Below are 26,103 nucleotides of genomic sequence, written 5' to 3'. Positions count from 1 at the left end.
GCCTTTGGACCCGGCCTGGCTAAGTTCAAATACGGACACTATCGCTTTCCAGCTGTATGACATTGGGTAAGTTGCTTGATCTGTGCCCCAGTTTCTTTATCAGTGAAGATGGAATAACAATAGTTACTTTTTGAATATTTATTTATTTATTTATTTATTTTTTGAGATGGAGTTTCGCTCTGTTGCCCAGGCTGGTGTGCAATGGCGCGATCTTGGCTCACACAACCTCCGCCTCCCAGGTTCAAGTAATTCTCCTGCCTCAACCTCCCAAATAGCTGGGATTACAGGTGTGTACCACCACACCCAGCTAGTTTTTTGTATTTTTAGTAAAGACAGCATTTCACCGTATTGGTCAGGCTGGTCCCGAACTCCTGACCTCAGGTGACCCAACTACCTTGGCCTCCCAAAGTACTGGGATTACAGGAGTGAGTAAGCCACCGTGCCTGGCCAAATAATAATAGTTACTTTCTCATGCGGTTCTGGCAATAATGTAACATGTATAAAGAATTTACAACAATTCCTAGAAAAATATCGAACATAAGTGTCCGTGATTAGGGCATGCTGGGTGTGAGTGGTCTAGCTTTTGTTTGCACACTAATCTTTGCATTTGGAAGATCCATTGGTTACTGAATGTATTTGGAAAGATGTGGTTCTTAGGCAAGATAGAATTGATCAAGGCTGACTACCAATCAACTCACCATAAATTTTATAAACTGTACTATATTTTACATTTCCTTAGTTTATTACTTAAAGTCTTCTGTCAGCTCAACTCCATAATTTTTTTTTTTTACATGACACCAATTTTGGTCATTTCTTATTAACCCCAAAACACCATTGAACATTGGGCCACAACGAAACCTTCATGACTGGCTCTTTCTGACCATCTAGTCAGAAGAAAACAGGACCATATTGGCATAATCACCTTCCCCACTCCCCTTTTTACCCACCAGCTGTCTCCCCCCCTACCCCAGTTTCCTTGCCTCTGACCTTCTAGAGACCTTTCTGCTAGCAGCAAAGCAGTCTCATTCCAGGAGGAAAGCATGTCCCTGGAGTATCTCCCTGGCGTCATGGCTGCTATTGTGCAATTCAGGGAGGCATTTCACTGGTCAGGTTCAAGGATGCTAAACATGACATAGAAGACTTAATGGTCACCCACAGTCAAGTGAAGCCTTCCAATTCTCCTTCGGAGATGTGATATCATTGAATCACTGAATCACTTCTCACTGTTTCCCATGGGAATTCATTGACACACATTTTAGTTTCCTTATCTTCTCTTATTATAAAAATGCAGAAAGATAAATGAACCTAACACCCTAAGGGAGAAACTGTCTTCTGCAATTTCCTAGAGAGAAGGAACAAGAGTAAATGGAATGAATGAATGAATTGAAAGATAAATAGGAATGTGAAGGAAAAGGATACATCAAGAAAATGCAAGTTTCTGGTTGGGTGACTGGGTGGGTGGTGTAGACTGAGATAGAGAGAACTGGAAAGAAATCCACTAAGAGGAGAAAAAATGTCAGACAAGTTGTGTTGGAGTGAACTGCTGCAGAAAAGTCTGTCTGTGCTGCAACACAGCTTTAGGAACTCCAGTATGCCCTTGAGATCTCTGATCACCCCACAGTGGACGAATCACCATGGAGATCATGCAGAAGGAGATAGCCAGGGCATTCAAGGTGAAATTTGGGGAAACCCTGATATTGAGCTGAGATTTCTTTAGGAATGGAAAAACTTGAGCTATCCATAACCTGAAAGAAAAAAGATAGAGAAAGAAAACTGTCACAAGAAACTCCCAGAGACATTGCTAACTTTTGACAAGGTCCATAGTGGTCAGAGCTTTGGGCAAATTAGCAGGCAACCAGATTCTAGATCTGCTTGGAATTCAACTGAGTTAGGCAAGAAAATAGGATTGTGTTGACCACTAATACCTAACTTGGGTCTAGTGGTTTCACATACAGTATTTATTTTGTGTTTCTCAGCAATTCTGCAACCCGGGTATTATTATTCCAATAATAACAATATTGATAATAATAATAAAATAATAATAATTATAATGAGGGAAACAAATAAAGACCCAATGGGATGAGGAAGCATGCTGGAGAAATACATCTAGTTAGTGCCCGAGCAGCCTTCCAGCCCCGGCCACCAACTCTGAATCCTATCATTTTTACAGAAGACACTGTGTACCTCTATGCTTTCTCAGCACCTTCTCTTGTAAATCATTTTGTGGCTGTTCAGCCTCTTTTTACTTCCTACTTCTAGGCACTGATATTTCACTGTTCTGATGAGAACCCAAGACTGATAATGGGAGGACAGGGACAACAAAACACTGAGAGAGAAAAAAATGCAAGCCTATTTGCCATTAATCACACACTTTTCTTCTAGATGGCATGCAAGCCATGCAAGGGCAGTGATCCAACACAATGCCAATACTCACTGAACTGAATTGCTAAGAGGTTCTAATGCTCCCCCCAAAGAGGACAGGTCTGGTAATTGCAAATGAGTTTAATCTGTTTCACATCTGAATTATCCTGGGCTTAGTAACCAAATTGGCTTGCTTCTTGAGTTTGTCAGGTCATTCTCCCCTGTCGAGGGAGAAGGAGGTCTGAGGAGGAGCAGGGTCCAGCTCAGAGCCAGTCTGCACATCAAGCTGGCAAGCATTGCACACCTATGCAGGCAACTCAAACACAATTCTTGGCAAATCTTCTGTCATCCCCATCTCTACTCCCAGCAGAAGAAATCGCTCCTTGCTCTGTAATCCCGCCAATATTAAAACATTAACTACACCACACATAGAAAAATATGAAGGTACAAACACTGGAGTTGCACATCCTGGGCCTGACTCCCAGCTCTGCCATCAGGAGCTGTATGGCCTTGAGCGGATCATTTCATCTTTATATATCAGCTCTGTCATTTAGAATATGGGAATATTAATAGTACTTACTACTACCTGGCTATTGCAGGGAGTAAATGAACTAGTGCATGTAAGGGACATATAATGGCTCCTAGCACCTAGGAATTACTACAGAAATGCTAGTTACTATTAAGAATTTATTTAGAGCCCTATCTCTTCTACTGAACTGTGAGGATCTTGTAAGCATTGGTCACTCCTTAATGTTTTTATATTTTTTTTTCTAAAGCAAGTACTATCTTGAATAGAGGAAGTTCTCAGTTACTGCTGGTTAAAAGAACAGAGTGACTTTCATATTAAAGTGACTAACACAGCATCTGACAATTAATGAATCCGGTGAGTGAGTAGGTGAGTGAATATGGAGTTTGTTGACACAGAATAGGCATTCACCAAATCTTTCAAGATGAAGAGGCATTGTCTTCAACACCGAGGCATCCACCGGCCTTACGGCTGGATCCCACTGAGTCTTCAATTGCTTTTATCGAGGTATTCTGCAGTTATGGTGTCCTAGGTCAGATTCTTCTTGTGTGGGATTTCAGGGTCCAGGGACCAGGGTGGTCTGGAGTTGTCAAAAAGCATCCTGGAGAAAACACGTGAAGTGAGCTTCAAGAATAGACCAGTAATCAAGAGTCTGGGTAGGAGAGACGGCCTGCCAATGAGCGGCTTCGGTCTCCTTTTCTTGGTGCTGTGTGATCAAAACAAACGTAAAACACAGGAAACAAAAAACTGAGGGCTCAGCCTCCACCCTTGGGGAAAAGACCATTACGTTAATTGGATGAGAACTCGGAGGAAATGTATTCCAATTGACCTTTAACTAGGAGAAAGTAGAAAATATTTGAAAACTTGGGAAGTATTAAGGCCCTAGGTTTACAGATGAAGAGGGAATGAGTTCTTCTGCAAACCCAGGGGCTGGGTTGTCCAGGCCCAGGGAGCAGGAACCCTCGGGTGAAACAAGGGTTCCTGTCCAGGGAGGGTCTCCAGGAGGCTCCTGCGGCAACCAAGGTGCAGAGCCTTCTTGTATACCTGGGTCCCTGAGTCTGAGCAAGCGTGACCCTGCAGAAGGCCTTTCTGCACAGCCTCAGCACCTCAGCACCTCAGCACCTCGGCTTTGGCGCAGGAAAACCCTCGTCCCAGTACGCCTGGAGAGACAGACCACTTGCCTACACCAAGCCTCTGCAAAGCCCAGCAGAGAGCTGAGGCCATGTGGCTGCACAGCAGCCTGCTGGACTGTGGCTCAGCTCACTGTAAATGCTCTGGCTGCGACCAAATCACAAATATGTTTTGCTCTGAGTACGTTCCCCCTTAATTTTTAAATGTATATGTATTTCAAGGGAAATTAAATCCATGGGTTTCTAGTTCATTTACCCTTAAATCATTAAAATGCTGTTTAAGAACATTAGGCATCCAAGGAGCTTTTCCAGCTATTCTAATAAGCATTTGAAAGACTCTTTTCTCCCCTCAGCGACAGTTTCATCAGTAGCAAATGGACTCGGAGTTCCAGAGGATGCAGTTTGGTTTGGAATTCTATGTAAATGTTTTATGTAAGGCAAGGGATTCTAATCCTGGTGAAATCTACAATCCCCTCAGTACAGGGAAGGCAGAAGAAGAATTCTCTTGCTTCTACTGACTTTGGGTCTAGGAGAGCACCTTTAATTTATACCTGGAATTATTGAGGAATAATTGACAGGAGATAACATTTATAGAGCACTGACTGCATACCAGCTCCTGGGCTCTGTGCCTTAATGTCTGTCATCCCTACATCATTGCAAGGAAGGAATTGTCCTCATTGTTCAAATGAGGCTTAGAGAAACGAATCCTCTTACCTGTGGTCTCGAGTGATGGCACCTGAATCTATCATTCTGACTCGAAGCTCTTTCCCATCTCGTGGCCTTGGACATTTTCCCAGGGTAAGAGTACCAGCTGGCTCTTCAAAGCACTGACAAGGTGCCCAAAACATTACCAAGAACATTTATTCATTCATTTGAGAAACATTTGTTAACGGCCACAGTTCCAGGTGCTAAGTTAGTACTGATACTAACCCTGCAAGAGGGGCATCATAGTTTCCATTCTACAAATAGGGAAAGGGTGGGTGACTTGGGAAACAAGGCTCAGAGGGTCCATTACTTGCCCAAAGCCACTTGTCTTTCTGCCACTTACCGTCTGAGGCACAGAAGCTGCAGGCAAGGGTAACCTGAGGGCGCTGCACTGTGGCTGCTCTGATCTGAACAACTTCTGTTTAGAAGTGACTTGGTATAAGGTCACTTAATACAGGAGAAAGTTAGCTCATGCCGTGGGCGGCTTCAAAGCCCTGCCCTTTGTGAAATGGGCAGAATGGCTGCTCTATTTTAAGTAGAAATGTTGGGGGAGGACGTCAACCCCTTATTGCTAGAGGGGGAGGAACAATCTTATTGAGACTTTATCCATATAACACAGAAACACTAAGTCAAAAGCCATATGAGAGATTTCTAATGAAAGTCTGGTTGGGGTTGCTGTGATAACAAAAGCAAAATGAAATTTGGGAGGGAGTCATGGTGCCTACTCATTTGAACTGCAGCTGCTATTTCTCTGTCCAATATAATCATAGCGGGATTAAAGGAGACAGGAACACCTCTTTGTACCTTGGTACTGCTCAAGTTAAAAAGTGGGTGGGAGAGCACTCCGAAATTAGTCCTTCCTGCAACACTCACACTGAAACGCTCAAGTTAAAAAGTGGGTGGGAGAGCACTCCGAAATTAGTCCTTCCTGCAACACTCACACTGAAATGTTTGGAGAAAAAGGAACCACTAGAGGGTGCTGTCCAGACAGCCAGAAAGAGAGAAGAGGCTGTGGTATACAATATATACTGAAATTGGCAGGAAGAAATTCATTCAAGAGGTACTGCAGTGGTCTGTAACTTTCAAACAAACTATTATTCCTGAATGACCCCTGCCTTTTAAACATCCATGAGCATGCCCCTTCCCGTCTGGTAAGAATGAGCCTTTGCTTTCTTCATGGGACGGGTGAGAGAATAATTTTCACTCCTGAGCACTGCATCATATTTTCCTGGTATGTACTCCAGGATGGATAACTTTCAAGTTTATTACATTTTCTACCTATGCAATTTTTGTCCTAAGGTCGTCACAGCAAACACTTCCCCGGGTGGTAATTCCAGGGTCTCGGAATGTTTTATACACCAGTCATGCAGGAACATGTACTATGTTGTAACATGATGCCCCCAAATTAGAGAATGCTTGGCCTCTGTCCAGCTTGCCTACCATCTGAAATAATGAGAGTGGCAAAGCTCGTAAGAGAAACGGAAACACAAGAAACATATGAAGAACTGGCATACAAATAAATATAGTTTAACTACACCAATGTCATCTCACATTAGGAAAGTGATTTCTTTCTTTTTTTTTTTTTTTTTTTTAGACGGAGTCTCGCTCTGTCGCCCAGGCTGGAGTGCAGTGGCACAATCTCAGTTCACTGCAAGCTCCGCCTCCCGGGTTCACGCCATTCTCCTGCCTCAGCCTCCCGAGTAACTGGGACTACAGGTGCCCGCCACCTCGCCCGGCTAATTTTTGTATTTTTTCATAGAGATGGGGTTTCACTGTTAGTCAGGATGGTCTCAATCTCCTGACCTCGTGATCCACCCGCCTCGGCCTCCCAAAGTGCTGGGATTACAGGCATGAGCCACTGCACCCGGCCTAGGAAAGTGATTTCTAAAAAGTGTTCAGATACATTGTTCATGTTATCATTGCATGTTTGTAATGACGTCATGCCTTAGGAGAGCCTTTCTCATCATTTCATACACTGTAAACAGAGGCCCAAGGTGGCAAGGTCAAAACCACAACGCTAGTTACTAGTAGTGTCAAGATTCAAACTCTGGCTTTCTTTTTCTGAGTCTGAAACACTTGTTTCACTACTATGAAAAAATTCTTGGTTTTCAGTAGACACACTGGTGAAATAGATTACTTCGGGATTTCCAGTAAGGAAACAACGGTATATGCATGGAGCAGCTGAGGTCTGTAGCAGAAGCGGAAACACATGCTAGCCTCTGCTATCTCTCTGGCTGACCCAACCAGGGATCCTTTTCCTTTCTTCCCTTGTGGCTGTAACTGCAAAGTTTCTTGCACAAGGACACTGTCATGGTGAATGGCACCCCTGTTTACCGTCAAATCTGGTTGATGTGGCTGGTAGTGGGTATGTTTCTAAACAAGCCGGCAGCAGCAGTCCCAGATCCACACCCTCTCCCCCTGCACTGACTGATGATGGAATCTTGCTGGCCCTCCAGCCAAAGCAGGATGGATTAAGATACAGAACTTTATTTTCTTTTTAAGCAAACATGAGCTAGAGTTGCTGTAACTCAGCAGTGTTCCATTTTATCTTCATGTTAATGAAACCACACAGCAAAATTCTGGAGTACATGGAGGGCAAATTCCGCCGCCTGCTCACCAGCCCTGAGAGTGCCTTTTTGTTGCTTCTGGGCCTTGTCCTGCATGTCTCAGGGGATATCACCCATTTATGGTCCTTTAATGAGAGTTCTTTCTCTCCCTCTCTTTCTCATCTTTTCTGCAGTGTAGACAATTTGCATGCACTTTCCCGTACCCCTGCCCTGCCAAGATCTAGGCACGGTTGATAGTGAACTGAGTAGTGTTCAAATTGGAAGAAAAAGAAAATCCCTGTCCCTCCTTTCAGTGGTTGAGGAAGTGGTCAATACAAAAGATCTATGTAGCACCATTTTATGCAGAGAGAGAGAGAGAGAGAGAGAGAGAGAGAGAGGGGCTGCCTCTCTTACCTGTTACTTGTTGTGGTTATCCCCGATCGAGTGAGGAAAGCGTCATTGGAGGGTACCGGGAGGCAGGCACTGTGCTGGGTTTCGAAAATGGTTTTGGTTGCACTGTTTTTCAGCATTGTTTTCTTCTGTATCAAAATATTATTCATATACTTGGTTATATATGCATTGAAATCCCAAGATATGCATAGAATTGTGTTTTTTGAGGGTGGGAGATACAAATAAGTACATCCCACTCAAGATTATATATACGTATATACATACACATATACATTTCCTCAGTTAATAATTGAATTACAGTACAGTAAATATTTCAAACTTCTCCATTTGATGTGAGTTATGGGAAATGCTAAGCAGTGTTTCCATTATGTGGTGAACCTCAACATCGGCCAGCTGACAAAACTCTTCGGGATCCTCTATAACTGTTCCCTAAGCTGTCCTATCAGCCTCACTTATCCCTGCAAACAGACTATCTTTCTGCCAGTTGCCACTCACAGCTTTAAATCCCACGCTTTTGTCCATGCCATTACTCAGTTCTTAGAACACCTTCCTCACCCTTCTCTACCTACCAGGAATCTTATCTTCTAGGACTTACTTCTACCTCCATTATGAACCTTTTCTGTCATCTCTTCACTTTGAAAAGCTTGCTCTCTCCAAATTCCAGTAACACTCATGCCATTTGATATCTCCTCTGTTGAATTATTGAACTTTTGTTTTACAACATGTTATTATTTTTTCTTTGTGTTTTTATCTTGTCACTGCAATCAGCCAGGATGGCTGCCTCCAACTTACCCTCAGTCCCAAAGCCACAGAAACCACGAGAAAACACAGTCAAAGGTGTGCCCTGGCTTGTCTGAACATCCTCCTGTGCGTTCCCTTTAGTTGAATAAGAGATGTTTGGAGAAAAAGGTAAGGTAAAAGAGAGAAAGGTAAAAAGAAGAAGAGAAGAGGAAAAAGAGAAGGGTAAGGCAGCAGCTGTGAAATTCCCATTCGGCCCAATGCCTGCCCCTCACCAGGCCTGCTGCCTGATTTGCATCCAGCTCCATGTACCTGGGCCGGGGCTGCTGCCGGGGCTGCTTCCAGGGCAGGCCTCACACCATGCAGAACACAGCAGCCTGCTTGCTCAGTCAGCAGCCACATGGCACTCCAGCCCTCCATATGCTTCCCTAGCTTTGTCTCCTTCCCATCCCTCAGCAAATCTCTCCAAGCCTCTCCAGGATGAATGCAATGTCTAGCTCTAATGGTCTCTGAGTGTCCTGCCAGGGCAGGAGCAAGTCCAGTCAAGGCTCCACCGGCTGAAAGAATCTCAAGCCAAATCTGGAGGGGTCCCCTCACCAGGCTCTCAGTCCACAGAGATGCTGTACCAGAGCAGGGTTGCAGAACAGAAAACTGGAAGGTTGGGAATCAGGGAAGAAGGCTGGGAGGCAAGATGCAAGGGCAGAAACTGCCCATCAAGTTGGTAGGCCAATGCAGCAGGAAGCCTGGGCTCAAAACAAGAATTAGGAAAAGAGAAACACTGATGAGACAAGTCATGCTTAGCTCCAAGGAAGGCTTGGGACAAATGTAGCAAGCAGGTCAGTTTCTGGAACAATCTGTCCAATAGGCACTTCAGTAAACTGCTGACTTGACTTACTGTCTACTGCTGAGTTGACTCAGGAGTAAACTCCTGGGGCTATTCCTGGGGCAGGAATTGGGAGTGTCATATTAATGTCTGCACATAGTAAGTGCTCAATAATTATTATATTCTATTTTTTCTGATCCTCCCCAAGGGCACCAAGGCTGTGGGAATGGTTGTTCATCATGGACGGATTTACTTCGGCCCTCTTGGAATTGCTGGGTAGACTCAGCCCTGTTTTTCATAAATTGAGAGACTTAGGGGCAAGACATTATTTGTGGCTACACATTGCATATTAAAGTTCCCTAAGAGTTCTTTGATGAGGATACTTTTGAATTCCTGAAGTAAAGAAAAAGGTAATAGAGCACATAATCCTTTCTATCAGGTTTGTTGAAAAGACATTATGTGATTAAGCCAGTGTCTGCATTCCAGGAGCCTGCACTCAGCCCACAAACGTTTTTGATTGCTGGTTCTCTCTGTATTGTTTGAGTCCTCTCTTTGATTCTCTATTCCTAAGACGAGGCTGAAACCACAGGAAACAAAAAAGGAAGCCAGGTAACAAATGTTCCTCAGAGAGCTGAAGCCCTATGGATGAGAACCGCGTGCCCTGGGGCTCTGTGGGCTGTGATGCTGGAATGGGTCAGGGTGGGCACACATTCTTGTGCTTATTTTGCAGCTGGACTTTGGGAAACATTCCACAATGGTGGAGCCATTCCATATTCCAAGGGTGACAGAGCCCTGCCTTCCATTATAGGAGACTACGACAATGTTTGTCAGTCTTCACTTTCTTTCTCTATGGAATATAGATTTATGACTTCGCTCTTGAATGCAAGATTGGCCGCATGACTTGCTTTAGTCAATGAAATTGGGGCAGTAGTGACTGTGTGAATTCCAAGCAGAAATTTTATTATTCACTGCACCCCTGCCTTCCCTCTAATGTGAGATTGACAGTCTGCCATTTAGTGGCCCCTCTGTCCGTCTTGGTGCAGAACAAATACCCTGTGGGACAGAGGGATGTGTCCTTGTGAGTGAGAAGCACACAGCTTCTTGCCACTACCTCTAACATTTAGGGCCACTTGTTATCGGAGCGTAACTGAACCTGTCCTGACTGAGACAATATCGTGCCCCAGGGACCTCTGACCTCTCCCTTTCCACAGGAGCCAGAACCCAGGGCAGAGCTCTCATGGGAATGAAGCATCCCATTCAGAAATGCTTGTTGGGATGCAGACAATGGGCTGACGTGTTTTCAGATGCCTAGGATGTGAAGATTTCTAAAAACCCCATGTGTTATCAGTCTCACTCAGGATCAGCAAACCACCTTATTTCACTTTCCATTAGCTTGGGAGTGCTTTGCAGAAGAGAGAAGAAAAGGCAGGAAAGATTTCCCAAATCATTTCAGGAACTGGGGCGTGATCTCACTCTTCTTATTAACAAGCCTGAGATGAAGGGGACATGCCACCTGAGTGCAATTCATCGGTGTCACCGTTTTGTCTGGTTCAAATCAACAACGGGATATAGGCTGTAGACCACATTCCTGCTCTCACTGGTGGTACGAATGGCCCCCTCCAGACAGGAGGAAAGCAGTCAGCCCTACCCGCGAGGGGTTCTTCAGGACTTCCCTCCCCTTTCTAATTAGGGGCTTTCACACCTCCTGGAACTTTATTTTTTTATTTTCTTTTTAGACAGAGTCTCACTCTGTCACCCATGCTGGAGTGCAGTGGCACGATCTCGGCTCACTGCAACCTCAGCCTCATTGGTTCAAGTGATTCTCCTGCCTCAGTCTCCTGGGTAGCTGGGACTACAGGCACCCACCCCCACACCTAATTTTTGTATTTTTAGTAGAGACGGGGTTTCACCGTGTTGGCCAGGATGGTCTCGATCTCTTGACCTTGTGATCCGCCCACTTTGGCCTCTCAAAGTGCTGGGATTACAGGCGTGAGCCACCACGCCCAGCCCTGGATCTTATTTTTTAGAAATGAATCTGAGACAGGAATATAGTATTTGTATTCTTGACACCTTCCTTGTAATTATCATTTACTTGATGAGGTTATTGTTTTGTTTTAGGTTTCTCATCTAAGCCTCTCATTATATTTTGTTCGGAAACACAAATCATCTTCGGGTATGGGGAAGAGGACTTCATTTCAGGAACTGGCATGGGAAGGGACTTGCCACACCTTCTAGAACTGAGTTGTAGAATGCAAAAGTCCAACAATCCAGCCCCTGTCGGTAAAGTCCCAAATAGAGCCAAGCACCCACGACTGCTGGGAAATGCATCTCTCCACCCTTATCTTTTTCCAGAGCCAAGTTCCAAATGCACATTGAAGACAAAGCTGAAATGTTTGTTTCTCCTTTCCCCTATTATTTTTCAATTTTCTGTGGCTCTGCACTTCCCGCTGGCCCTCACCAGAGACCTGAATACAGATCCCAGAGATGCAGCCTCTTGTGTCACCAGTGCCCCACGGGGCCAGCAGAATGATTTGTTTTTGGAGATGTGCATTTTTTTCTTTGCTCATTTTCTTGCGTCAACGCAGAAGATGAGGCAGTATGGGGTCTCAGATTTTTGGAAAGTAAAATTAAATTAGCAGGCTAGGTGGACACACCAAAATTGGACAATTTAGGTCCCATTTTCCTTGAGTTGTTTAGACAGATGGGTACAATTTTCACTTGCAGTTTGATCCAAAGGGGGAGTTGATGACTGGCTCTGAAATGAGCTTCCTTTATCCCTGCGTGAGCTGGTTGGGAAGATGCAAAGCAGCAGCCCAGGAAGCTGCTAACCGAGGAGACGGGGTGGGAGAAGAGCAGCAGGGAGACAGAGGAGGCAGAGAGGGGAGCTGAGAAAAAGTGGAAGGATGGGCATTGCTGATAACTCCTCAGCTAAGCTTGCTGGTGATTAACCTGGTAATAAAAGTCAACTCTGTGAGGCAAGCCTGGAAACGAAGAGAGAGCCCCAAATGGGTATAAAACAATCTCCCTTTGCTTAGAAATTGGCAGCTGATGCTGTGTCCCCTCTGGGAGCCTGCAGGAGGCAGCCTGGCCCTGCTAGCATTCTGGGAGAGCTCTGACTGCAGCTGCCTGGTCCTGATGAACAGCGAGATGCTTCCTTACAAACTCCACAGGGCAAAAGTTTTCTCCGCAGCTTTTAATCTGTAAGGTCTTGTGATGGTTTTTCACAGTGATGACAGCCTGCCCGTGGTGCCCGCAGTACACCGTGTGCACGCCGACTTTTTCTTGTCCTTCAGCAAAGAGCTATTTTGCTCATTAGCTTCAGTATGAGGGAGAAATTGCCGGCTCCCTCTGAAGATTTTGCCATTGGGTGACCTGATAAGCAGAATGCAAATGTGCAAATGTAGCTGGAGCCCAGCATCTCGTATCTCTGTGGCTGTAAGGATGCATTTTTCTAAGTGGTTTCACGAGCTGAAATGTGTGGGGTGAGCAGGGAACGGGCTGCTGTGAGTGCTGCTGAGGGGGTTTGAGAGGCAGCGTTTCCAGGTGTTCTTAGTCCAGCTCCAGCAGGAGAGAAACTCTTAGGTGTCTTACTCAGGTTTTCAGGCAATTTATTTATAGCAACAACAAAACGAAACTCGACTTTTTGTTTTGTTTTGTTTGTTTGGTGTTATTTTTAATTTTAGTTAGAAGTAGATTTTTCTGTTGTGGGGATTCCAAATGGACATTTACCCAAGGGATACCATTTAATAGACATCCTGTGCAATAAACATTGGATTTTCTTCATAATTCTTTATAGGTAGCCTGGTGGTAAATTGTTACATATTACTTTTATTTTATGAACAACTCAACAACTTTTCATTAGCTCCTATTATGTGGAGGATTCTCCACTAAGGGATGATGCAGAAATATGGCTCTTGCTCCCCAGAAAGTCTCAGTCTAGAAGCCTGATGAGAGGAGCAAATAGAGACAACTGGAATGCATGTGCTCAGCTGGCTGGTCTCTTAGCATAGGTTCTGGGAATTCTGGGAACATAGAGAAGGGTCAGGAAGGGCCTCACCCTCCCTGCAGACAGTGGTGGTAAAACTGAGTCACTGAGGCTGAGGAAGAGTTGGCTAGGTAGAGAAGAAAGTCCCCGTAGAAATCTGTGCCTCCAGGTGGCTGCTAGGATCTTTAACTAAGGCAGGGTGAAGGGTCCAGGTAACCAGGTTGAGTAAGCAGGGGGCAGTCATTCTATAGCACCTTGCAAGAGGGTGGGGAGTAGGTAAGGATTGTATAAAAACGGGAGCTCTGTTTACCGTGCTAAGGAATTGGGATTTCATCCTCAAGATCAAAGGATGACTTTAAAAAACGTGTAAGCAGGGGAGTGATAGGATCTGATTAGCCTTTTGTAAAGATTCATTAATGGCAAAGACAATGGACTGGTGAGAAATGACTACTGGTGGCAGAGTGTCTTGCTCTCCAATAAGTTCAATAAGAAATAAGATCCTGACCTTGCAAAAAGACACAGGACTAGAGAAGAGGGCGATTTGAGAGATACTCAGTAGGTACAAAGGTCAGGATCTTTTAATAGTTTGGATATGGGCGGTGAGAGGAAGAGGTGAGCAGTGATGGTCCCCAGGATTCTGGTTCTAGAAAGTGGGTAGATGGAAAGCTGTGTCCAAAATGGGGACTGGAGGAGGAGGAATGAGCCAGCAGCAGGCATTCAGAGAGGAGACGTAGGTGTAAATTTAAATCTGTGGAGATGTCAAGTAGGCAGTTGAATAAATTTGAGTTCAGAAAAGAGTTCTGGCCTGCATATAGATATGGATATAGCCATATAGATATATAGATTATATATAGTAGCTTGCTCGGCATAGTTGATGCTGAGGGTGTGGGCTGGATATGCGGGTGAAGTAAGGAGACTTGGGGGGCCTTTGCATGTAAGGAATTGTAGAAGTCCAGGAAAGATGAAAGGAAGGATATAGCCAAAAAGGTAGGAGAAACTTTAGGAGCTGCTTTCATGGAAGCCAAGGTAGGAAAGTGTTTGGAGGACAGAGTGGTCAGAATGATCACTAAGAAGGTGATGGGTGGTGAAAAATGATCTTTTGAATTTTACAAACTAGAGCTCTTCAGAGCTCGACAGAGTCAATATTACAGTAGAAATAGAAGGCAGATGGCAGTGAGATGGAATGAAGGGTACAGGGAGGTGAAAAAAGAGAACTCCAAATGTAGACCACTTTTTCATAACCTTTCTCTGTCAAAGGAGAAAAGGTGATGCATTCAACACAGTAACATGAAAGCAGGGGTGGAGACAATTCGAGTCCCTCCTCTCACAGACTGTTGGTTTTTACTAGCAAGTATTTCCTCCTCCTCCTCCAGTTCTCTGATCTGGCTTTAAGAGACCTTCCCAGTAGCAGAAGAGGTGAATTTCCCCTCTAGTGCACACTTAGAGCATGCCTCCCGTGGAAATCCTCAGCAACCTATACTAACCCAGGAATAGGATAGACAGGGTACGCTCTAATCCCATCTTGTATCACTCTTCTGGAAAGATGTAAGCAACGGTTCTGGTGCAAAGTTCTCTGAGATAAGAAAAATTGCAATTAAAGGCAATGCAGAGCCGTGTCTTCCATTCACAGAAACTTTGATTCTTGTCTTTGCAAAGCTCAGCATTTTACTATCCTCTTCGCTATTCTTCCTCTCGCAGGTTTCACATTGCTGCTGCTTTTTTCCTTCTTCTGTTGGCCACCTCTCAGTCTGAACTCTTTTTCAGTTCCCAATGTCCCTCAATCTGCTCATGACATATTTTGATAGTATTTTCCCTCGACTGGGCTTGAATTGTTTTCCCGATAAGTGGTGTTCCTCTGTAATTTTCAGGCAGCCTGTTAAGATTCTTTAATACTGATCATTAAAAATAACAATGGGATAAAGAGACCTTTTTCCAAATGAAGTTTCCAAAATTTTTGGGCAAAAAGAATTTGACAAAACTTTATATAAAAGAATAGTCAAAATTGCAGAATCTGTTACAAAAATAAAAAATTCCAATGACATGAGAAAAGTAAGGGTGACTATAGCCACTAAAACATGCACTTTTATTAAATTTAGAGAAAAAATTAGTGATTTGAAGGCATTCGTGATTTATCAGACCACTCATTTTGTGGCTTTTTTCGGGAGGCCAGGGTCAGGTCAGCCTGCTCATGGCAACTTCCTCAAAAATTTTTTTAAAAAAATTATCGGGAGCTTGAGCACATTTGTGCAGATGGGAATGACAGCAGGAGCCTCCCTCCTGGCTCCATCATGCCCGGCACACCCCCTAGGGAGCCTCTACAGATGAGGCCTGCTGTGGCTTGCTGAGCGTGGGCCCTCTGGTCAGAGATCTCTGTGAGCTGCTCCTATTCACCCTCTCTGCAAGGTGACTCTGGTGAATGCTGGGCCCTGATCTGCCTTCATCCTTTTAAGAACTGCTTCTTCTCCAGGGTCCTCCAACCAAAAAGTGGGCACTTCCATGTTCTCGGTGAGAAGGAAACAAGTGTCAACTGTCACAATGTGTCTCCTTGTCTCACCTGGGAATGCATCTCAGCAAAGGAATTCCAACTTCTATAACCAGATGGAGCCCCCGTGTGTGATACTTCTCATCTGTGGGGTAGTCTGAGAAGCACGTTTCCCAGGGGGCAGTCATTCAATAGCACCTTGCAAGAGGGAAGCAACCTTCTTCCCTTCTTTTTCCTGTTTTAAACAGAATAAGGAGATGAGAAAGTGGAGGCCCAGGGAGAAAGGTGCCTGGTGTGGAGGCCAGAGATGCTCCCATCAGACATAAGCCCCTCTGCTGTTACCCCAGCTCTCGGGGAAGAAGAGCTGAGCCACTAAGAGTCTTGGATATTTCCAGTGCGTTGGCTAGTGTCAGAAAGGCCAGCTCTCAAGTGAGCAGGCCTGGGTGCAGAGCTTGTAGCAAATCGGCAAGAAGCTAAGATGGGTTAGCAGGCAGCCTGAGCTCTGAGAGCCATCTCCCGTGCACCACTGCAGTGCTCCCAGCCTTCCTTCTGTGTGGACACAAACAGCTGAGCGGTGCCTGAGCCTACCATTTGGGCAGCCGGGTTCTCGCCTTGTCTTCTGGAGGACTCGCTCCCCTGTGGAGTAGCCTCTTTGTGACTCCTGCGCCGGTTTCATCCAGCCCTAAGCCCTCCCGTGGTTCACGCTGGAGCTGACAGGAAATGGCCTTCCGCCTCCGCCATCTTTCCGGTTCACGCTGGAGCTGACAGGAAATGGCCTTCCGCCTCCGCCATCTTTCCGGTTCACGCTGGAGCTGACAGGAAATGGCCTTCCGCCTCCGCCATCTTCCCAGAATGGCTCTGGCTACCTGGCTGCGGGGCAGGCTACCTGTCTCCCCCGCAGCTCCAGCAATTTCTAACGCTTTTCTCTGAGCTGCTGCACAATGTGGGAGGCTTGACTCAGTCCTGATTCAGATGCCAAAGCGAAACTCCTCCCGAGCCGCCCACACGACCCTGGCGGTGCCCCTTCCGGGGTCCGGGCTGCGGGGACCCCGGGGAGAAGGTCACCCCGTGGAACACGCAGCCCGCTGTGGAGACGGCTTCCTCGCCGATCGCTGCCAAGGGTTTCAGGCTGTGAAATGAATATTTTATTACCTTATGAAGGGGAAAAAGATTAAATTAGCAAAATGATGATTAAAAAAACGGATAACCTGACTTCAACCCTTTTATTATGCTTCACACAACTAGACATCAAATTGTATGCTGGGGCTTCAGCTTAGATGGCTGTAAAGAATCTAACTTTTGCTTTCAAATTAACCTGTCAAATCATATATTTATAAAGGAATGAAGGGAGGAAAATGAGGGGCCTAGGTAGTCCCACGCATCAATTAGAGAGAAATTAATTAGAATTTACCTGCATTAGCACGTGAACACTCCCAGATTCCTGAAGAAATGTCTCTGCACCGGGAAAGGAGTCAAAACAGACCAGTCTGTGGAGGTGGGAGGGATCAGGAGGGAAGGGGTTACCTTGGGTCCAAGGTGGGAGTGGAGAGGATTAGGGAGCGTGGGCATTGCAGGAGGTATGAAAGAGACTGGCAATTAGACATTCTTCTTGCTCGATGTGGATGCAGAAGTCTCTAACTAATGGCATGTTTTGATGAAGCAACCTTTAAAAGAACCTCCGAGTTCTTAAATAACAAAGTGGGCACTCACATGAAACAATGCAACACAGCTCCAGATAACAATGGAGTTTTGCCTAGTGTTGATAAGCGTCACAAAATAGAAGGCAAACACCCTTTTCCTCCTTTTTTGGGGAGCTGACTGGTAGGGGACTCATAGTGGGAGTGGGGAGGTGAGGAAGGAGATTGGAGGGGTATCTGACCCTCTTTTTAAATAATACCTCTTTTTCTTACAGTGGCTTGGATTTGAAGGAGGTTAAAAATAAGGTCAGACAGTTTCTGACACCTGAACTCCAAGGTAGAAACAATATATGGGGAGGAAAAGGGCCAACTAGTCATCAGATTATAAATTAAATCTCTGTTTCTGTTCCTGATCAACTGTGAACAAAGATGTCATTGTACTTCATACAAAAATCACTAAAACCCTCTGGAAGGCCAAGAGCTAGAAGCATTCTCTTCCTTGGGGATCTTGCCAAGGCACTCTGAGAAGTCCTAGGTGTCTTGAATGGAAGGATGATGGCTTCTGAGGGCCTGGGGTGTTTTTCACCCTTGGGGAATCTCAGTTGAAATTTTTGCTGAACTCTAGATAACTCTAGATGAGGATTCCCACCTCCATCTCTTGCTTTTCTCTCAAGAAGCCCTAACTTATCCCATGATAGAACACAGGTGGGAACCAGGAGCAGTGTCCACAGGGTGAAAAATAGCCTCTGGGACTGAGCTGTGGACGGCCAGGGCTTGGGCTGTCAGCAAACCCCAAACTAGTGAAGGTGTAGTTTTCTTATCTGAAAAATTAAATTAATCATAACTGCACTTTCCTCACCCAGTAATTTTCAAGGATCAAATTTATATACCAAAGCTCTTTTATAAATTCTGGACAAGGTCATATTGTTACAGGCTCTTCTAGCTTTTAAAAGTGTCCTTCTTTAAAAAGACATACATTCTCTTTTTCCTCCTCCCTTCCTCCACCATCTTCTTGCATCTCCAGCAGCCGAAGGGAAAACCAACCGTTGCCAATTGTGTGGGAGCCTCTGGGGCCATTAGAACCTTGTTTTCCTCTTTTAAAGTTTTTTTTTCTCTCTTTTTCCCCTGGGCTTCATGAATAATAATAATTATTATTATTATTGTTATTGAGACAGAGTCTCGCTCTGTTGCCCAGGCTGGAGTGCAGTGGCATAATCTCAGCTCACTGCAACCTCCGCCTCCCGAATTCAAGCAATTCTCCTGCCTCAGCCTCCTGAGTAACTGGGATTACATGCGTGCACCACCACGCCCAGCTAATTTTTGTATTTTTATTAAAGACAGGGTTTCACCATGTTGGTCAGGCTGGTCTTGAACTCCTGACCTCGTGATCCACCTGCCTCGGCCTCCCAAAGTGCTGTTATTACAGGCGTAAGCCACCGCATCCAGCCGATGAATTATTAATGTCTCTGAAATAGTTTTGGAGGCCACTCTCTTTCTAGAAGGGTTCCGGGGCCGGGGAGGATGTGGCTTCCTGAGGAGCTCTCAGTCCTTCTCAGCTGCCCTTTGGGTCTGCACATGCACCCATTCGCTCAGCCCTGTGGCCATCCCACACGAGCTGACCACTTCTGCAATTTTCGAGCTGGAAGCGACACTCATTTTTATGACCAAGTCTGCAAGGTCCATTAGACAGGTTCCTGCAGGCTTCTTTCCTATGGAAAGAAGAGAGAGGAGGAAGGTTTTGTAAGATGCCAGGGCACCTTTGCCGACACTGCACAGTGGGTGCTGGGGTGGAGTGGGGGGTCTTATAGTGCCACCAGGTGGCCTGCATCCCACAGTCAGGAAGCCATTAGGACAGTAAGGGGAGAGCCAGGCGCCAAGACATCAAGTGGCTTCGCGTTTTAGAGAACACTGTAAGGCAGCAGACAGTGCATGGATTCTGAAAACAACAGGCATAGGCTCAAATTCCTGCAGCTCTGATTTTTACAGAGGAGGCAACTGAAAACAGAGGGTTCAGAGTCCCAGGTTGAAACCCCAGCTGCACCATTTAGCAACTGCATCAACTCAGGCAAATTTCATAACCTCTGGAATCTCAGATTCTTCATCTGCAAAATGAAGATGATAACAGAAGCCCTCAGGGCTATTGGAGGGAAGGGTGAGACCCTCCATGCAAAGGGTTTAGCACAGTCCCTGACATGGCATAAGGGCTCAATCCACATTAGACATTGTGATTATTACTAGCATGCCCCAAATGGGCACCTGATCTATCTGGAGGCTGTGATTCCTCATTTGCAAGGTGGAGAATAAAGGCACAGAAAACATGTTTCCCAAGACCACCATTTAAGGTTTAAATGAGTTAACAAAAGAAAACTGCTCTGGCCTGGGCCTGGCCCAGAGAGGAAGGAGTGAGTGGAGGTGAGCAGTGTTAATCCAGGGATGCTGAGTGGAGCCCTTCTGTAGGCAGGGACAGAGTCCTCCCAGAACACAAGCTCCAGATGCTTCCCCTCCCCAGTGCTGAGTACAAGTGCTCCGGCTTCTTTTTTTTTTTTTTTTTTCTTTTGAGACAGAGTCTTGCTCTGTCACCCAGACTGGAGTGCAATGGCCGGATCTCAGCTCACTGCAAGCTCCGCCCCCCAGGTTCGTGCCATTCTCCTGCCTCAGCCTCCCAAGTAGCTGGGACTACAGGCGCCTGCCACCTCGCCTGGCTAGTTTTTTTTGTATTTTTTAGTAGAGACAGGGTTTCACCGTGTTAGCCAGGATGGTCTTGATCTCCTGACCTTGTGATCCACCCGTCTTGGCCTCCCAAAGTGCTGGGATTACAGGCTTGAGCCACCGCGCCTGGCCGTGCTCCGGCTTCTTTGAGAGTGATAGTGACTCATTTCTGGCATAACCACCCCGCTGCTCCCAAAGAAGGCTCTACCTTGATCTCCCCAGACAATCCTCCTGTGAATGGTCAGGCTTTGGATCCAAATTGGACGTCTGCTGTTGAGACCGAAGGATTACTGAGCTGATGGGGTGTGCCCAGGGTGTCCTAAAGGTCAGCTGGACACCACGTGACAAAACAGCAGCAGCTTCAATGAGCAAGCAGCACCATCCTCAACTGCACATGCTCTAATAACTAATTGGACAAAGTGTCCACAGCCGATGATCAAGTCAAAAACTGATACTCTCTCAATGACAGCATCAAATGTGCAGGTGGGGGTTGAGAGAATTTGGAGGGGGCAACCGACTTCTCAGGGACACACTCAATGGTAGAATGGGATGAAAAAGAGGAGACTTAAATTGTATGTCTTCTTTGCGAGTAAATTAACTTTGTTTTACTTTAAGTTGGAAGCCTAGCAGTTGCCTGGGGCCTCTCTCCTTTCACTGGCTCAGAGAGGCAGGCTGAAAAGAGTAGGAAAGAACATTTGCAGTGGGAAATGTATGGGTGATACACTGCAATGTCAAATTGGAAGATTTCCTCATATCCACAAATCAGGATTCATCTGAATCTCCCGTAGGACCTGCTCCAAATGGCATCATTACCAGTTCTTAATTTATGTTGCCCCATTTGCAAGTATCATGGTGCATAACCAAGTTAGGACGAACAAACCACAAAACCTAAATAACAGACCTTCAGAGATGAAGAGGACAGCCATCCGTTTACATTTGTAAGCTGCTAAGTAGAATTGAGGTGGCTGTCTGGGTCTGCTGCTTTTCCCAGTTCAGAGAGCAGGTGAAGTGTGGTGTTCAAGGAAGGAGGGGAAGAACAGGGCTGGCAGTGGGTGAGGGAATTTTTTTCTCCACTCTCCTCCTCTACCTTACCCCTCTCTCCTTCTCAAGACTGAATGCATCAGCCTGCGTGGTTAATCAGGACCCTAAATCCTGAAGCGTGGTGGATGCTGCGTGCCCAGTCCATCACTCTAAGCCTGCCTTCCTTCCCTTTTCCGACTGTCATCTAAGGCCGCCCCTGGGTGCCAGGGTGGAAAAGATGCTGTGCTCAGAGTCACAGTCTGAATGGGGTCTGTCTGACGCTGGACAGATCACTTAAACTCTGGGCCTCGTCTCTGCCATTTGTAGAGTTGGGACACCAGAACCACTTCCCATCCTCCCCTGGAGGGCGGTTGGATGGAGTGAGCGCTGAAGTGCATATGGCTGTTTCAGTTCTTCACCACTCCTCTCTCCTGTGGACCTGAAGGCCAGTCTCCTGCAAAGTGGACAGAGCTTCCAAACCAGTGCCCAGAGCTGTGAAAACCAACAGCCTGCGATACTTCCCTCCCTCTTGTTTGAGAGAGGTTGGTGCCATCATTTCCATTTACCAACTGCAGTAAGAAGCAGACATCTGGAGGCAACAGGGCAGTCTGCATGGATTGCACGTTCCCTCCAGGTTTATCGTCTGTGGCTGAGAGCTCTCAGTACAAAGTATCTGATCGATGGCATGAGGGAGCGAGCTTGGTCAATGTTAGAGTGAGGCAGCGGGCAAACCTCACCTCACAGTACCTGGACCACAGGAGAGAGGCTGCCTCGTGAAGAGCAGTAGAGGGAATGGGAGCTCCCAGTGGATCTCCTGAAGGGAGGAGGGAAATGAGACCTCTGGAGTCTATAGGGGTTTTTAGCATTTTGAGAAATCCACTTAATTTTCTCCTGAAAGGCAGCTATTTGGGGGCAGTCAGTGGAAATGCTGGCTGTGTGGCTGCCTGGTGGCCCCAGGGTGACATTGTCACCTTTAACACCATGCCTCTCCAACATCGGATGGTAGCTGGGGTGGGGAGGGATGAGAGATGGGGAGGAAGAAAGCATTAGCCAAGTAACAACTGCAGGACGGGCTGTAAACGGGGCAATTTTGAGTTAAATGTCATCATCATTCCGTCTTTGCAGATGAAGTAACAGAGGTTATGAACTAGCTGAGTATGCACAAGTGATGCGTAACAGTGTGAACCCATTAATTCCTCAAGGACAGGGACTCTATCGTTTGCAGTTTGTACAACCAGGACCTGTCTGCTCTGGTCCCTGGCACTTGGTAGGGACTGATTTAAAGGGGGATGTGGTGAGATGGGGAGCAGGGTGGGTTACAGTGGCTTTTGTGGAGCCCCTGTGAAGTATCAGGCAGAGCCACCCATGCCTTCTGTGTATTACCTGGTTTAAATCCCACAACATCGATCCCAGGTCAGCATTCTTATCCCCATTTTATAAACCCTCACGTGCTTGCTAAGGTCAAAGTCACTGCTGCTTACCATCAAAATTGGCCTTTTTCCCACTCAGAGGATAGAGTCCCACTATTTTGAAGCAGGTGGGGCTTTCTCGGTGACCTGCCTGCTCAAGACGCACCTCCCAGATGTCAGATGTGCAAGCTGGGCCTAGCTTTGTCCTTTCTCAGCTTTGGCCTCCGAACTATCAAGAGCGGTAACTCCTCAAATCTCCCATGACCTGCTGCCTCCCTCATCTTCCCTTCCCTGCCTCTCCCCTTCTGAGTGGTCAGCAGGTTTTCCTGTTCCTCTGTGCTTGGTGAGAGACGCTGAAGACAAAGCCTGCATGTGGAAAGTGGCACTGCCTATCAGCCTTAGTGATAGGCACACCCCCCTGAAGAGCTATTTAAAGTTTAACTGATCAGAGGAGGTGGGAGCTCCTGACACTCAGGGATTGGGTGCCGTGCCCTATTGCTGACTGAGGGAGTTCTGTTCTTTTAATATTTGATGGGGCTGCCTTGGAGACATTTATTTAAGCATGCTTCATTCATCGGAGTCTCCTACACAGGGGAAACTTACAGGGGAAGGCACCACGGCTTCTCAGTACTCAGCAAAGGTCAGGAGGGGAACGGCTGACAAATTGGACAGCTCTTTTTAGAAGTTTCATCTCAAATGTGCGTGTGTGTTTTCCCCTTGTCTACAGTGAACATGGGGTCTAGCCCTGTCATGTTACTGGGCCTGTGTGAGGGGGAGTTCCCTACTTATGCATGAGACAGACAAGGATAGGAGATAGAGGTCCGGGCATGGTAGTTCATGCCTGTAATCCCAGCACTTTGGGAGGCTGAGGCAGGCAGATCACCTGAGGTCAGGAGTTCAAGACCCAGCCTGGCCAATATGGTGAAACCTCATCTCTACTAAAAATTCAAGAAAAATTAGCCTGGCATGGCCAGGCACATTGGCTCATGCCTGTAATCCCAGCACTTTTGGAGGCTGAGGCAGGCAAGTCACGAGGTCAGGAGTTCAAGACCAACCTGGCCAACATGGTGAAACTCCACCTGTACTAAAAATACAAAAATTCACTGGGTATGTTGGCAGGTGCCTGTAATTCCAGCTACTCGGGAGGCTGAGGCAGGAGAATCTCTTGAACCCGGGAGGCAGAGGTTGCGGTAAGCCGAGATTGTGCCTTTGCACTCCAGCCTGGGAGACAAGAGACAAACTCTGTCTCAAAAAACAAAACAAAACAAACAAAAAAAAGATGGAAGATAGAGCATGGCAGGGAGCATCTCCGCACTCTCATTGATCATGACCTCTAATACCCAGAGCTCCGAGCATCAGCTCACTCATCATCCCTGTGTCCTTACCAAGAAGGTCATTAGTGGGCATTAGTAGCCCCATTTTTCTTTTATGCAGCCAGAGTCCCAGAAGGGCTGAGTGATATATCTGGCAGCACACAGTACAGGCACAGGAAGCCTATAGTAAAAATCTCAGCTCTTAGAACTCTAGTCCCTTGCTTCAATCATGGATCTGTGCTAGCATTTGGAAATGGAAATAATAAGACATTGTCACAGAGCTACCATTGTTAGAAATGTATACGAACATCATTAATAACTTGTAAGGTATTCGCCAGTGTAAATTCATTCTCTCTCCTCCCTTTACTTTTGAAACGACATTCTCCACCTCCTGTCATCATGGTTCCAACTTCCAGATTTTTGTTTGTTCCTTCCTCTCTGTTATCCGCACATTCACTCAGCAACCGTAGCCTGCCCATTGGTTATACCTTCCAGTGCCAACCCCTCCTGCACACAGCCGAGGGCACAGCGCCAGCTCAGGGCCTCACGACCATGTCCCCACCTTCAAATCAGTCTTCCTACCTCAAAGCTCTTTCTTATCCAGTGTGCCTTGTGCACTGCCGTAAGCGTTACCTTGCTCCTTTCTGTTTGTCCTGCCTCTCCTGTGCTCACAAGCTGTGAGTGGCTCTTCATTGCATTCAGAAGAAAGCACAAGTATTTAAGCCCCACATTTAAAGTTCTCAACACTGTGACCTTATCAAACTTTCCAGGCTTCCTTCCAGCACAACTTTTTCTCAACTGCTACCCCTACCCCCATGCCTAATTTGCTTGCTGACCAATTTAATAATTACCTTTCTCTGGTTGACCCTTAAGAGGTTCTCTCTTGCTATAATTGCCTTTTCCACCTTCTCCCTTTTCTATAATTGCCAGTCAACATTGCGTCTAACTTGCAAAGCTTCAGTAAATTTCATCTCCTCATAAATGTCCTGTGATATCACCACTCTCCCCCACCTTGATAAAATATGTCTTTCTCGAGCATTTCCACAGCACTCTGCCTCTGTTATAGCACTGTCATTAATCGTAGTCAGCCTTAGATTAATTAATAGTAGACAACTTTATCTCTTTATCCCCCAAAGAATCAGGTAAGCATACATTATAAGCCCAAAGCGTATTTGTTTAAATGAATTCTCACCTGGTCTCGCTCGCTGCCACTTTCTGCCGATTCCCATAGGCCACCTGAAGACTCAGCTCCCATCTGGCTGCCGTTGTTGCTAAGAGCCCAGGATACCTCTTGCCTAGATGCCCACAAAGTAGCTGCTTTCTGCTTCCCAGAAACTTGAATTAATTCACTGCTCGGCTGGGCTAATTTCACTTTGTCTTTCACCCAGATGTCTGTGTATTGTTTTTGATTCATTGCTTGAATTTAGATCTATAGCTTCTACTTGTTTCACTGGAACATGATGGAAACATCTCTTAGCTACCTGTTACCAAAAGACATGTAAAAAATAGCTCCTTTTGTTAGAATGTAGACACTTGATCACTTCTTTCAATTCGTTTGAGATAAGACTGGATATAAACATATAAAGATAAGGATGGATATACATGTATAGGAAGTCAGACCATAATCAAACTCATCTAATCACTTATGCACTGGACAAATGCTTATGAAGCTTTGACTGTGTGCCGGCCAGTGTGCTGGGTGCTTCCCGTGTGCACGAAAGCACAGCTGAAGGCTTCCCCAGGCTTGCAGGAAAGACTCCGGATAGGTTCTCACAGATCGAATCCACCCTCCTTGCCATCACTTCTGGATTGGCAGGAATTTGAAATGGATACACCAGCTGCCCGAAGAAATAAAACAATGCTGAAGAGGGTCAAAAGGCAACCCTCTAAACCAAAGGGACAAGGGGTTGCTTAATGGCATGCGTGTGTGTCTCCCTTCAGGCTGGAGCCAGGCTCTACACAGGGCCTGTGCAGGCAGGTGGCAGGGAGTGCCATGGTTGCATGGGGCTGAATCCTTACAGAATGCCTGGGAACCAGCCCCAGGGAGAGAGTGCCATGGAGCAGAGATGGGCTGCTGTTTTTTCCCTGTTTTTCTAGTGACTGAAGCATTCTTCGTGCAAGAAAAAGGGAGATGTCCCTCCTTCACATGCCCTTCTTGAAGCTCCCCTCAATGTCCTCTCTCAGAGGAGAGAAGAGGATGAGACACAAGGAGGCAGGCAGACCCTGACAAAGTGGCCTCTCTTCACATCCAGACATAAAACAAGAACCAGACAAAACAGCATGAGCTCAAGGGCCATACGAGCCCTCC

At 46.1% G+C, this 26,103-nt stretch overlaps 1 protein-coding gene and 1 long non-coding RNA gene across 9 annotated transcripts in view; one reads left to right on the top strand and one right to left on the bottom strand.

Annotated features, from left to right (window-relative positions):
• LOC105476165 (opioid binding protein/cell adhesion molecule like) overlaps window positions 1-26,103 on the top strand; it is a 1,438,816-nt gene that overhangs the window by 665,251 nt on the left and 747,462 nt on the right. The gene's annotated exons all lie outside the window — the stretch shown is intronic.
• Window positions 1,290-17,327, bottom strand: LOC105476167 (uncharacterized). Of its 2 annotated transcripts, none has more exons than XR_003016803.2 (4): window positions 17,119-17,327; window positions 7,683-7,807; window positions 4,732-4,844; window positions 1,290-3,593 (listed from the first exon to the last, which is right to left on the bottom strand). It is a non-coding gene; the product is annotated as an uncharacterized lncRNA (long non-coding RNA). The 2 variants fall into 2 exon arrangements; XR_011611287.1 differs by having other exon boundaries at window positions 1,290-3,488.

Source organism: Macaca nemestrina, chromosome 12 (assembly GCF_043159975.1).
Source record: "Macaca nemestrina isolate mMacNem1 chromosome 12, mMacNem.hap1, whole genome shotgun sequence".
In the NCBI taxonomy this organism is placed as follows: domain Eukaryota; kingdom Metazoa; phylum Chordata; class Mammalia; order Primates; family Cercopithecidae; genus Macaca; species Macaca nemestrina.
The sequence above is the reverse complement of the archived record's forward strand: the minus strand, read 5'-3'. Positions and strand labels throughout refer to the sequence as shown.